The sequence below is a fragment of the Pieris napi genome, chromosome 5 (genome assembly GCF_905475465.1).
Source record: "Pieris napi chromosome 5, ilPieNapi1.2, whole genome shotgun sequence".
Taxonomy (NCBI): domain Eukaryota; kingdom Metazoa; phylum Arthropoda; class Insecta; order Lepidoptera; family Pieridae; genus Pieris; species Pieris napi.
Window position 1 is genome coordinate 8,000,901 of NC_062238.1, and position 12,342 is coordinate 8,013,242.

The 12,342-nt window shown below is 35.0% G+C and overlaps 1 protein-coding gene across 2 annotated transcripts in view; it reads left to right on the plus strand.

Moving 5' to 3' along the window:
* Positions 1-12,342, plus strand: part of LOC125049920 (protein winged eye) — an 88,521-nt gene that overhangs the window by 58,073 nt on the left and 18,106 nt on the right. The window lies entirely within an intron of this gene.

Consider the following 12,342-nt stretch of genomic DNA (forward strand, 5'->3'; position numbering starts at 1 on the left):
AGGTTCTGTTCGCAACGTAAGCAACATATATACAATAATCTACATCTTCGTTAGTTCTAAGAGCCTGGTAACACTATGTATTTACAACGTTGCGATATTTATAAAAAATAGTGCCAATTTTTTTATGTACAAGAAAATCATAGAAAAATATCCCGTCCTTGGTGTCCTGTACCAAGGATCTTTTATTTAAAATATACGAATAACTGTTCGTTATATTTAGTTCCTTCAACACTTTGAAGTACATATTCTTATTTATAACCACCATAATAAATGTTTTTATATAAGTTACGCAATCGTTTCTCTCTACTGGTACGTGATGATATCAATATATGTTCGAACCAGTATTTAATTAACGTAACCAGTTGACGTTAAAGGTCACTGTAGTCCATTCATAAATATTTTTAAATGAGGCGCCGCGATTGGTTTGTCGGTGTTTAAAATTCAAACCTCATTTACAGACGATAAAAAAAGTATCGGATTCTTAACATTTTTAATGAAACTTTACGTAATTAAAGAAAATTTATAGATATGTTTATTTTAATTGTTTTGAAGTATAGAAAGTTATCGTGAAGGTAGCGTAACATGGAATAGACGCTACAACCTTTTTAGGTGTGGGGCTCAGATTTCTGTATATGTTTCATGATTTATCAATCTAATTTGCAAGCAGGTGATCAGCCTCCTGTGCCTGACACACGCGGTCGACTTATTGTGTCTAACTTATGCAACCCGGTTTCTTCACGATGTTTTCCTTCACCGTTCGAGCTAATGTTAAATGCGCACATAGAAAGAAAGTTTGGTGAACTACCGGAGATCGAACCTACGACCTCAGGGATGAGTCGCATGCTGAAGCCACAAGGCCAGCATCACTCTCATATACATTTATAGGCTGTTCTAATACTTCCCATCATTCGTAGAAGCATTAATTTATAGTTGCAACGCATAGTCTTTGAGATTTATGACCAAGAGCGATTCGCATCCGACAATTATATGCTAATGGCACGCCTGTATATAATTACACGAGTACGCAGTTAACTCTAATGTTACTATAATCTATTTCACCTAGATTTTACTACGATTTTGCACAGGAAGCAGATTTCTTGTACATTGTGTGTTCTTTGTTCAACATATGTTACTACGTTATGAATATATTTAATATACGGTTACTAGGCTGTAAATAACACCTACTCTTCGATAGAATTTGTTTGAACGTAAAATTTCATAAAATAAATAAAGTACAGATTTTTGTCATTGGCAAATGCCTTAGAATGGATGGGAATTTGAATAATGCAAATACATTTATCTCAAATTGGAGAAGCTATCTATAAAAACACTTATTTGTACGGTGAAGGAATCCTGTGGAAACGAGCATGCCTTGGACACAAATAACGAGTCCGAAGAAGTCGGTTACATACATACATACATACAGGTGAAGCTAATATAAAGCGTGTAAAAATAGACACCATGTGATAAAGAAGTCGTAAATCTCAGAGACTATGAGTTGCAACTGTTAATTAATGCTTCTACGAATGATGGGAAGGTATTAGATCTGCCTTTCTTAATATATATAAATTACGTGTCACGATGTTTGTCCGCTATAGACTCCTAAACTACCGAACCGATATCAATCAAATTTGCACACCGTGTGCAGTTTGATATAACATACCTAAAAGATTGACATAAACATCTCAATTTATACCTGCAATATTATTTTATTGCAAAATATTTGTTTATTATTTGATAGTCACAATTCTAACAGATGGCGCTGTGTTGAAAGTACCAACGTTTCACATAAGCTACAATTTAATGGCATAACCACCAATTAAGCATGGTGGTCCCCATGACTGGTGTTCTCCTACCGTTTCCCTTGAATAGTTTACTACTACGTAATATAACAAAAACCTTAGCCACAGCAACGCTTGGCCGGTCTGCTAGTAAATGTATATGGCACTGTTGGTCTAGTGGCTTCTGCGTGTGACCATCATCCCTGAGGTCGTAGGTTCGGTCCTCGGCAGTACACCAATGAAGTTTCTTTCTGTGCGCATTTTAAATTAGCTCGAACGGTGAAGAAAATCATCGCGAGGAAACCGGCTTGCCTTAGACCCAAAAAGTCGACGGCGTGTGTCAGGCACAGGAGGCTGATCACCTACTTGCTTATTACAAAAAAAAAACAGATGATTACGAAACTGAAACAAAAGTGGTTTTTCTCAATTTAGAAGGTAAAATGTCGAATAATTAATGTACAATAGTAATCAATAACCCTTCGAGTTATGATTAAAATTTTAAATTTTATTGCAAGGTGTATTTAATTAGTAATTGCTCATACATATGTCGTTTACACCTGTCTTGTAAAATATCATAATATTTAGGGTAATTTTTTTAAAAACTCATTATAATTTACATATTGCGAACTACATTAAAACTATACATTATACAGAATAATTAATTCTAGTAGTAAATATAATTTAGAAGTCATTTGTCCAATTAGATTTGATTTAATAAAACAATAAAGTCTACTCAGACGCAGGTAGTGCTAGATAAGAATCGTACCGGATGTAGGCAGTAGGCACTGCAGGCGAGCCAATTACATGCTAATCAGAGTTTACAATTACGATAAATTGCGGACAGCTTTTATAGCTTGAAGAATTTTCACAAACGATTTAGGGTTCCCCCTCATTTTTAATTTAAAACAATTCATATACATACCTAGGTAAGCGAGCGTTCAAGTATGACGTCACGCAATTTTTGGAGATTATTGACCCCCCCCCCATGTAACGCGCCGTAACGTTTTTTGTACCTAGTAAAACGTTTCGTGACCACCTAGTGACTCTTTATACCTAAAAGTTACCATTATGTGGTGTAAAGTACTGGAAAGTCGAAAATAGTATTAACGCGTAATTCAATTCCCGCCACGTAACGTAACGTTTTTCAAAAGGACCCACGATAGTAAGAATTATTCTTATTTTTTTATTTACCTTATTACTTACACACAAATCTTCCAATACTTCTTTACTTACACTTTTAATTTTTACTATTATTATTTTTTCTACCAGGTATTATTATTATTATTACATTATTTTTCTTTTTTGATTCTTATTATTTTGTGGTTTTTGTAAGTAATAAATGTTATGTCTGTCTGCAATAAGATGTTTAACTTGTCTTAAATGGTTAGTAGCGGTAAAACATCAGGACATAATATATAATTTGTATGTTCGATGGGTCGTAGACATCTGGAGAAAAAAACAGAACTCGTAACACTTAATGTTCCGATCAACATTATGAATAACTTGATTTTTTATGAATGCTGCAATGATTTGAAGAAATTTTGATAATTTTTAAGTTTGTTCTTACTATGAAGTCTAAAAAAGGTAGAGTTATATGAATCTAGCCTATACAAAATTATGCTGACGTATGTAACCACGATAGCTTAATCAGCTAATTCTGATTTAGTCTTAGTGTGCTGTAATAATTTTGCACTATAACCGTGTGTCCGAGATAACGCACTCGCACTTATATTCACTACACTACACTAGTTTCACTAACTCCAAACTCCAGCATGCTATTTTTAAAAATAAATATTTTATTTATCAAAATACCGGAACCTCTAATAAAGCAATAACCGACACGCACTTGACATGTTTATTTTACTTTCAATTCGCGTCACGTACGCTTATGACTATTAGACATGCGAAATGTGCATAAGGTTAGTTCATATTTAAAGAAAACTACGATTTCATTTTATAAAAAAAAGGAAATTTCTGTATGTTTTTCCTTTCCATTAAATATCCATACATGAAATTTTGTTCAGTTGTTCAGCGTAGCACAGTTTTCCTAAACGAATAAATTAAAAAATGACTGTTATTTAATTAAGGGGTAACACCGTACTTAACGTTAGGTAGGTACCTACCTAAGTATAAACCTATATTGATATTTTCACAAACAATATCGGGAATTCGAACCATAAACACCTTATGCGACCCTCCAGCTATAAACACATTATTGCTTTTTTTGATTATTTTCTTTACTGTTTCTCTACTCTATGGTTCCTAGAATAAGGTTCACTTTTAAATACCAGGCTCACATAAATTCAAGGAGAGATTATTGTTTAGCATGACGCATTTCTTTTAACGTCGAAAGAAAGTGATCTCTATGTCTTTGTGATAAGGTTGATTTTTCCATTTAAATGTAACTCACTTTAACCGCAATGGTTGACAACGTTGGGGGCAAATGACAGAAATATGAATTGTTTTTGATATATTTCTACCGGTTTAGAATTGATCGTCGAATGCCTTTTGATGGTAAATGTAAACAAAAAGTTTGATGCTCATTAGTGAATTCCGCAGTTTAGGTATAAAATTACATAGTAACTATTACGTAGTAAATATATATATATATACTAGCAAACCGGCCAAGCGTTGCTGTGGCTAAGGTTTTTGTTATATTACATATTAGTAAACTATTCAAGGGAAACGGTAGGAGAACACCAGCCATGGGGACCACAATGTTTTTTTGGTGGTTATCCCATTAAATTGTAACTTATGTGAAACGTTAGTACTTTCAACACAGCGCCATCTGTTAGAATTGTGACTATCAAATAATAAACAAACATTTTGAAAAAAAATAAAAAAATATATAAATTGAGATGTAAGCTATCCTATCTTTTAAGTTGGATCAAACTACACACGGTGTGCAAATTTGATTGATATCGGTTCGGTAGTTTAGGAGTCCATCGCGGACAAACAACGTGACACGTAATTTATATATATTAAGATATATACATACCTAACAGATTACGAACAAGAGAATATATGAGAGGTACATTCTACTTTCATATATATTTCAATAATAAATTAACTTAATACTATTTTTGTCTTATTATAATGTGTTAGCATTTTTTATTTCTTTAAACCGATTTTATCATTACTAACTATTATTGCGAAAGAAGAAACCTAATGAAGTCGCGAGAATCAGCTTCTTTGTTCTATAAAAATTAATATTCACAAACAGGAACATCAGTTGTTTAATTTGTATGTAACATTAATTTCATGTACATAAATTAACAAGTACATACAAAATTTCATGTTGTTCTGTCAAGTGCTAGATATAATATTGCCCAGCTTTGGTTAATGTCACTGGTTATATTTTGTATGTACGGCTCTTTAAATAACATTGACAATGAAAGTATAATTTATAAAGTTATTTGGGAAACATTAATTTTATTTACAATCAAGTATACAGTATTTACGATTTTCTTTAAAGTAATAATACAAATTAAAAAGAAAATCAAATCAAATTTAAAAAGTTTGGTCCCTGTGGCAGTGTACCTCTGCTGGCCATAGGTAGACGGACCGCATGTTGCAGCCGATACCGACTGCTCTAAGCGGTCGCCGCACATCAATCTGCAGTTTCCATACTAAATTCATATCCGCAATACACGGACCGCTCGAGCAGTTCCTGAGCGGTCGGAGCAGTCTCTCTGCGGTCGAGTTTCGGCGTGCGGTCGACTGCTTAGAGCTGCCGGACCCACCATACACGGACCGCTACAAGCGGTTGCTGCCGACCGCGCGCCTTTCCCACAAATAAAATACTAACTAATTCATCAAATGAAACCACGGACATTCTAAAGTAGTTGACAAACTTTTAGTGTCTTCTCTCAGCTGGGGATACAAAGTATGAAATATTCCATGCTGTTCTCTTGATTGTAGTATTGCACGCACCCACATATTTCGGTGTCTTCTACGCCTACGCTTGCGTAATAATAGTACAAGTAGCAGTGATTCTTCATCGAAATCCATCTGTAAATGAACTCGCATCAGTATTATTTTGCGGTCGAACACAATTGCTCCAAGCAGTCGTAGTCGACTGCATTGCGGTCTGTCTATGGTCAGCTTAACGCTGGCAGCGTTTCCTCACTGCATTACGATACTTATTCGTTGAGCCAGCAAAATGCCAGCTCTGGGGTCACCGGGACTATCTACTAGGCGCCAACTTAAACCTTTAATAAGCGCCAGTGCACTTGAACCCCACAGCCCAAGAGTCTACTCGAAAGGGAACAAAATCGAAGTTGGAAGAAAGACTTATATTTGTGCCGTTTATTGTTTTCTGCCTGCTCTGCGGCCGCCCCAACTGCTTGTCCGAAGAAGGTGAGACGGTGCAAACGTGTCCACACCAGTAGCATCCCATACTAAAGCCCGTCCCATTTATCAAGGGATCAAAGACATTTCATCCGGCCGCTTGCCATCGTCTCTTGCGATGCCTGTTGGCTCCAAAATTGCTGGAACATTGACGGAGGCAAGAGAACGGCGTAAAATGTTGAGCGTGGCATCGCGAGAAAAACGACCAACAAATAACAACGCCAATATGATACAAATTTTACAGATATTAATCAAACAATCATGACGTTGACGGCTCATTGGTCTAGTGGTTAGTACCCCTGACTGCGAATCCATGGGTCCCGGGTTCGATCCCCGGCTGAGACAAACATCGATGTGATGAGCATTTGGTGTTGTGCTTAGGTCTTGGGTGTTTAAATATGTATTTATATGTCTATCTAGCTATAATATGTATGTATATCCGTTGTCTAGTACCCATAACACAAGCTTCACCAGCTTAGCATGGGACTAGGTCAATTGGTGTGAATTGTCCAATAAAAAAATATAAAAAAGAATCAAAAAAGGTTTATGATCTGTATATAATATGTAGTTTATGTATACTTGGCAAATAAATGATGTATGGACAATTAATTTATCTGAATTATGAATTATACAACTGCGCCCGTACTCAGTAACTTCCAATAGCGACAGCGATACCGATTTAGGAGTTTATGTTAATGTTTATGCAAATTCGATGTGGTTCTCTTGGGATCACGCTAAACAAAAATGATTTGAATGAAAAACTTGCATATTGTATGTGAATTTCCATTGCAGTATTGCTATTTTCCTTGAGTAGCGGTTTTCCCTATTTTGCGGTTTTTCTTATAGTTTCGATTTTATAATAATCACGTTTAGAATACATTTATTTAACATACCTACTGCTAGGGATTTATATTTAATTTAACGACGATCAAAGCAGAAATAAGTAGTAGATACCAATTTAAAAAATCCGATGTCACGAGGGTAGTTCTATATTTCGCAATAACATTTAAATATAGAATGTCCATTTTATGTCATCATAACGGTTTCCATGGATACTAAATCGGTCTCATTTCGCTGTTTTAACGCAGTTAGGAAACGTCAGCTAATTTTACGACGTTCTTATCTGCGACGGTTTTTAAATTCCTTCTATTTTGAATCATTATGTGAGACATTCTTTGGGTTGTGTATAACATCTTTTATACCAATCTTTGAATTTATTTAATTTATCATACAAAATGTATGTACTTACATGTATCACGCGTATGCAACCTAATATGTAGTAAATTGTGATGATAGTCTAGTCGCTGTAGTATTTCTAATCACGTCGCAGCAATTCGGGCCGGTCGGCCGTCACAAACATTTGGCGTGCTTCCCGCAAATAGGGCTGACTATTTTGAGAATACACGCAAAGGCAGACATAAAATGGCATAAAAAAGCTATAGAGCATTGAAAAATGATACTTTGTCTACTACACTTTTTTACCTTATTTGTTTATCATAGAGGGAATCTGTTCGCAGTAGTCATGTTTTTTTTCTATGAAACCGTAAAGTGATACCGCCGCCCATAGTCACATTATCAAAAGGCTCGCAAATGCGTTGCTCGCCTTAGTCGACCCTAAGTCGAATTGGTTCGACAAAACTTCTGTGGGTAGTTGGTTCTACATAGTGGTGGTGCGCGGCAACTACTGCCTTAAAAACGCTTAGTTGTGGAACTTTGGCGTCAAGGTGATGCGGGTGAAATTTTAAATTCTGCCTTGACGTCCGATAATGAAACTCAGCTGCTAGTATTAATCCGAACAACTACTCTAAACACACTCCTCATGAGAGTAATGAGTAACAAAATAAATATTCTAACAAAACCACAAGGCATATCTTAATATAAATAAATTACGTATCACGTTGATTGTCCGCTATGGACTCCTAAACTACCGAACCGATATCAATCAAATTTGCACACCGTGTGTAGTTTGATCCAACTTAAAAGATAGGATAGCTTACATCTCAATTTATACCTGCAATATTATTTTATTGCAAAATATTTGTTTATTATTTGAAAGTCACAATTCTAACAGATGGCGCTGTTGAAAGTACCAACGTTTCACATAAGCTACAATTTAATGGCGTAACCACCAAAAAAGCATGGTGGTCCCCATGACTGGTGTTCTCCTACCGTTTCCCTTGAATAGTTTGCTACTATCTGATATAACAAAAACCTTAGCCACAGCAACGCTTGGCCGGTCTGCTAGTATGATATATGTATATTCTTAATAAAGGTAAGAAATAAGAAATATTTTTAAGAATTAAAAAAGTTAACATGAACAATGTTCGGTAAACACGATATGTTATTTGTTTTTATCATAAATATTTGTACAAAATATAGTTAACAACCCTAGTTAAGCACCAGACCCTAAGATATGCTCCCTCACTCACGACCCTCCATGCGGGGGATAGACTCACACATACAAACCCATACCAGTCATAATATTCTGCATTTTTGACCCGCATATGAACGTCATTTTTAATCTACTCTGTGTAAGTATATGACGTTGACATTTTGTAAAAATAATTAGTCTGTTAACATAGATATAATAAATTAATGAAACGAAATGAATTTTTGAAGTGAAACTTCTTTATCGGGGTTGGAAAAAAATGTAGTGTAACATTTTTTCGTTGTGTCACATTTTTCCGTTACGCGCCATCTTTTGAAGTGAAACTTCTTTATCGACGTATGGGAGAAATTTTGTAGCAGGTTACGCGCCATGTTGCTTTTTGAAGTCAAACTTCTTTATCGGCCATGGAAAAATATTTACACACATTTGTCACACTTTTCGGTTACGCGCCATCTTTTTCTTGTCCCTACCACGGTTGATCCGAAGAGATTCGAAGCCATTAGTAACAAAAATATATAATAACGATAACAATGATAGTAATACTAATAATTCTATTACAATTAATGAAATTCTGTAATAATCTTAGTACTACATAGTAGTAGGTACAGTAATAAGTTAAAATGAAATAATTGTATTTGTATTCATGTCTATGATAATAAAAGCCTTTTGTTAAACTTTATCTAATTTAACTTTATTTAACCAATTTCTGTAAAGTTGCATACCTATAGTAGATCATTTTTCGAAAAATAAGGTCATAAAGAAGTTTCACCTCTTACGTGTGTACACCTAGTACACGCACACATTTTTTTTTATTTGGTTGTCGTTAACCTACGTGGTTCCTTTTGTTGTGGGACATTTAGCTGTAAAAGACTTTTCTATGCCACTTCAATTAAACTCGCTCTAGTGGGCTGCGGCCGCTGTTACTATTTTTAAGTTACGCTTCACTACATCTACGCAATAACAACACGTTGCGTTTCGTCGCGGTCGCGTAGTTATTATTCTAGGATGGCGACGATATTTAACTGCCCTAGATTAGACTTGGAAATGAAAAATAAAAAATAACGACTAACACAAACGAGCTTTAGTTAAACTTTAACGTAAAAGTTTTTTTATAACTTTTGGTCGCAAGCTTTTGCGGAAAACGATTATTCGGAAAATCCTAGGGGCTCTAGCGCCATTGGGCGTCGGATAAACCCTTTTCTTCAGCGCGCGAGATACTAGGCTATCAGAAGTTGGCGGGAGGTGTGTTGAAGTGTCCACGCATTGTACCACTACGTGCGAGTGAGAAACTCTTACGGTTGGAATGCTAAAGAAAGAAAAGGACGGCTATATTCCGCTTTGAAGGTCAACTGATAGGCGTACGACGAAGGCTACAGAGTAGTTATAGTTATCACAGACGTACAGAAAAATGTGCTTATTGTAAATAAAATAATATTTATAGTATAAATATTAATAGTAATTATAATTTGTACAATATATGATTTTAAACATTTGTGGTTGTGGTATTGTAAATATGCTTTAGAAAAAAAATACTTAAATCATTAAGCAAATTTATAGTAAAATGTTTAATTTTAAGTCAGACATTATTGTTCTGTAATTAAAAAAATGTTTGTATTATCTCAATAAATATATGTAATATTTAATAACTGTATCCAACAGTACTCTGTGCTATTACGGCAAAGACGTACGCTTGTATATGTGGGAGTGAGATAGCGATACCAGCACGTGGTATTGCGTCGTAATTGTTGTTTTGCTCCGCGTGTCTCTGATGCTCCGGTAATACGACTGTGGGCTGTTTCGTAAGACGTGATTGTGTTAAAAAATTTCTGATAATTTTTCAAAAACCGCTTATTATCCATGTAACCCGTCGACGAAACTAATAACGTGTCTATTTATGTTGGGTCCGCAAATTTAAAAAAATCAAATCTCACACAAACAAAGAGTTCCATTGAAAAAGTGTTGTTCAAACTCGGAATAATATACCTAAGGTTTGTTGTTTCCTTCCATTCCTTTTTGTACTCTAAAACATCGCATAACATTGCGCTCGCGCACATTCATAATGCGCTACACAATTAAAAATATCAATACATACTTTGTGATTTTGTTCTATAACGGCTTAATTTTATGTTTGCTTAGTCACAAAATAGGCTATTTGACGAGATTTCAAAAGTCATTTCAGATTTGGTTATAAAAAAAGCTATACAAATTGTTAATTCCGTTATAAAATTCATAATTTGGCGGGTTCTTAATCCCGCCAAAACGCGTCACTAGGCAAGATGGCGTCGTATTAGTTCCTGTGACGTTACCACGCTTGTAAAGTCAAACGTCAAAATTTAACAGATGACCGATGTTCAAAAATCAATATTTTTAATAATGTTTTTGATAAATTAAAGATTAATTTATATTTTTCTATAACGCTTTTTAAAATCATGTCTTATACAGATTACAATAACACTTTTCTCACTGTCCAAATCTTATTGGTGTCTTTTGTGCGCCGTTATTTAGATATAATATTAATTCTTGTTTGTAAAAACATCGAAATTCATACCGCAATATGTCTGAAAGAGACGTAGTCGACTGATTAATCATTAATTAGCTTGACGTATGCGATTACGAAAAGTATGTTTAAGTAGGTAAGTTTGGGCCTCAGACTTCTACATATATATATATATATATCTGTTTCGTGATCATTTGTTTTTTTTTCTAATAGGCGGTTAATAAAAGGAAACTTGAATATTTTGACATGTCTTACGTAACATAAAAGGCCGGGAACGCACTTGCGAGATCTCAGACATTGAAAGTGTCCAAGCGGCGGTAATCACTTAATATCTGTTTTTTCTAATAGGCAGGTCATGGGGCCGTTCAAGTATTATGTAAGCAGTTTTACTGAAATTTATCCCCCCTCCCCCTCTTGTCAGCAAAAGTAAGCAATACTCTCAAAAATAATAGTAGGTACATAAACGTACTAATTTTTTGTAGGAATCCTCGAAAATGCATTTCACTTTCAACCATAGACAATGTGTGGGTAATATGTGTAAAAAAGTAAATAATTACTGTTGACGTAATCACCAAATAAGAAACTCAAAGACCCTACCTATACCTAGTGCTTACGTAAAACTTGCACGGCCCCATGTGCCTGACACACGCCGTCGACTTTTTGGATCTAAGCCATGCTGCTTTCCTTCATCATACGAGCGTGTAAAGTCGTATAAAGTCTATGGGTGCACAGCCAAGAATGATAGCCGTACCCTTGAAGCCAATACTGCTCTATCGCTACTAATACCTTACTAATAAGGGTACCTTCTATAAACCTCCTGACGGGTTTCATACAAAAGACCCGTTACATTCTCTAGGCCGGATTAGGGTTAATTAACAATGAATTGTGTATTCGGAATAAAAGGTAAGGATTTTATTAGTATTGTCTAGTTTACGACTGATTTACGTATCCAAATAAAAATCAATAGGTGACATAAAAATTATAGAATTTCGTTACATAGATCGAGAGTGGGTTTTAAAAATTGTTATTTGATTTTGATTTTGATTATGATATATTTTTATCATTCTTCTTTTTAACTTCCCGCTAAGAAAATTGAAAATTTTCGAAAATCGAGTTTTTAACAGATTTTGACGTTTTGAGGTTCTAGGAAGCCTCCCCGAATGTTTCCGCGGAATTTAAATAGTAAATAGCCATAAACCATCTAGGAAAAATTTCGCATCGAATGGCAGTAGTTTCATGTCGATACGATCAGTGGTTTAGGCGTGAAGGAGCCTCAAACGAAGATAATTTTTCTTTATATATACTGAGATACAACCTCAATTTTA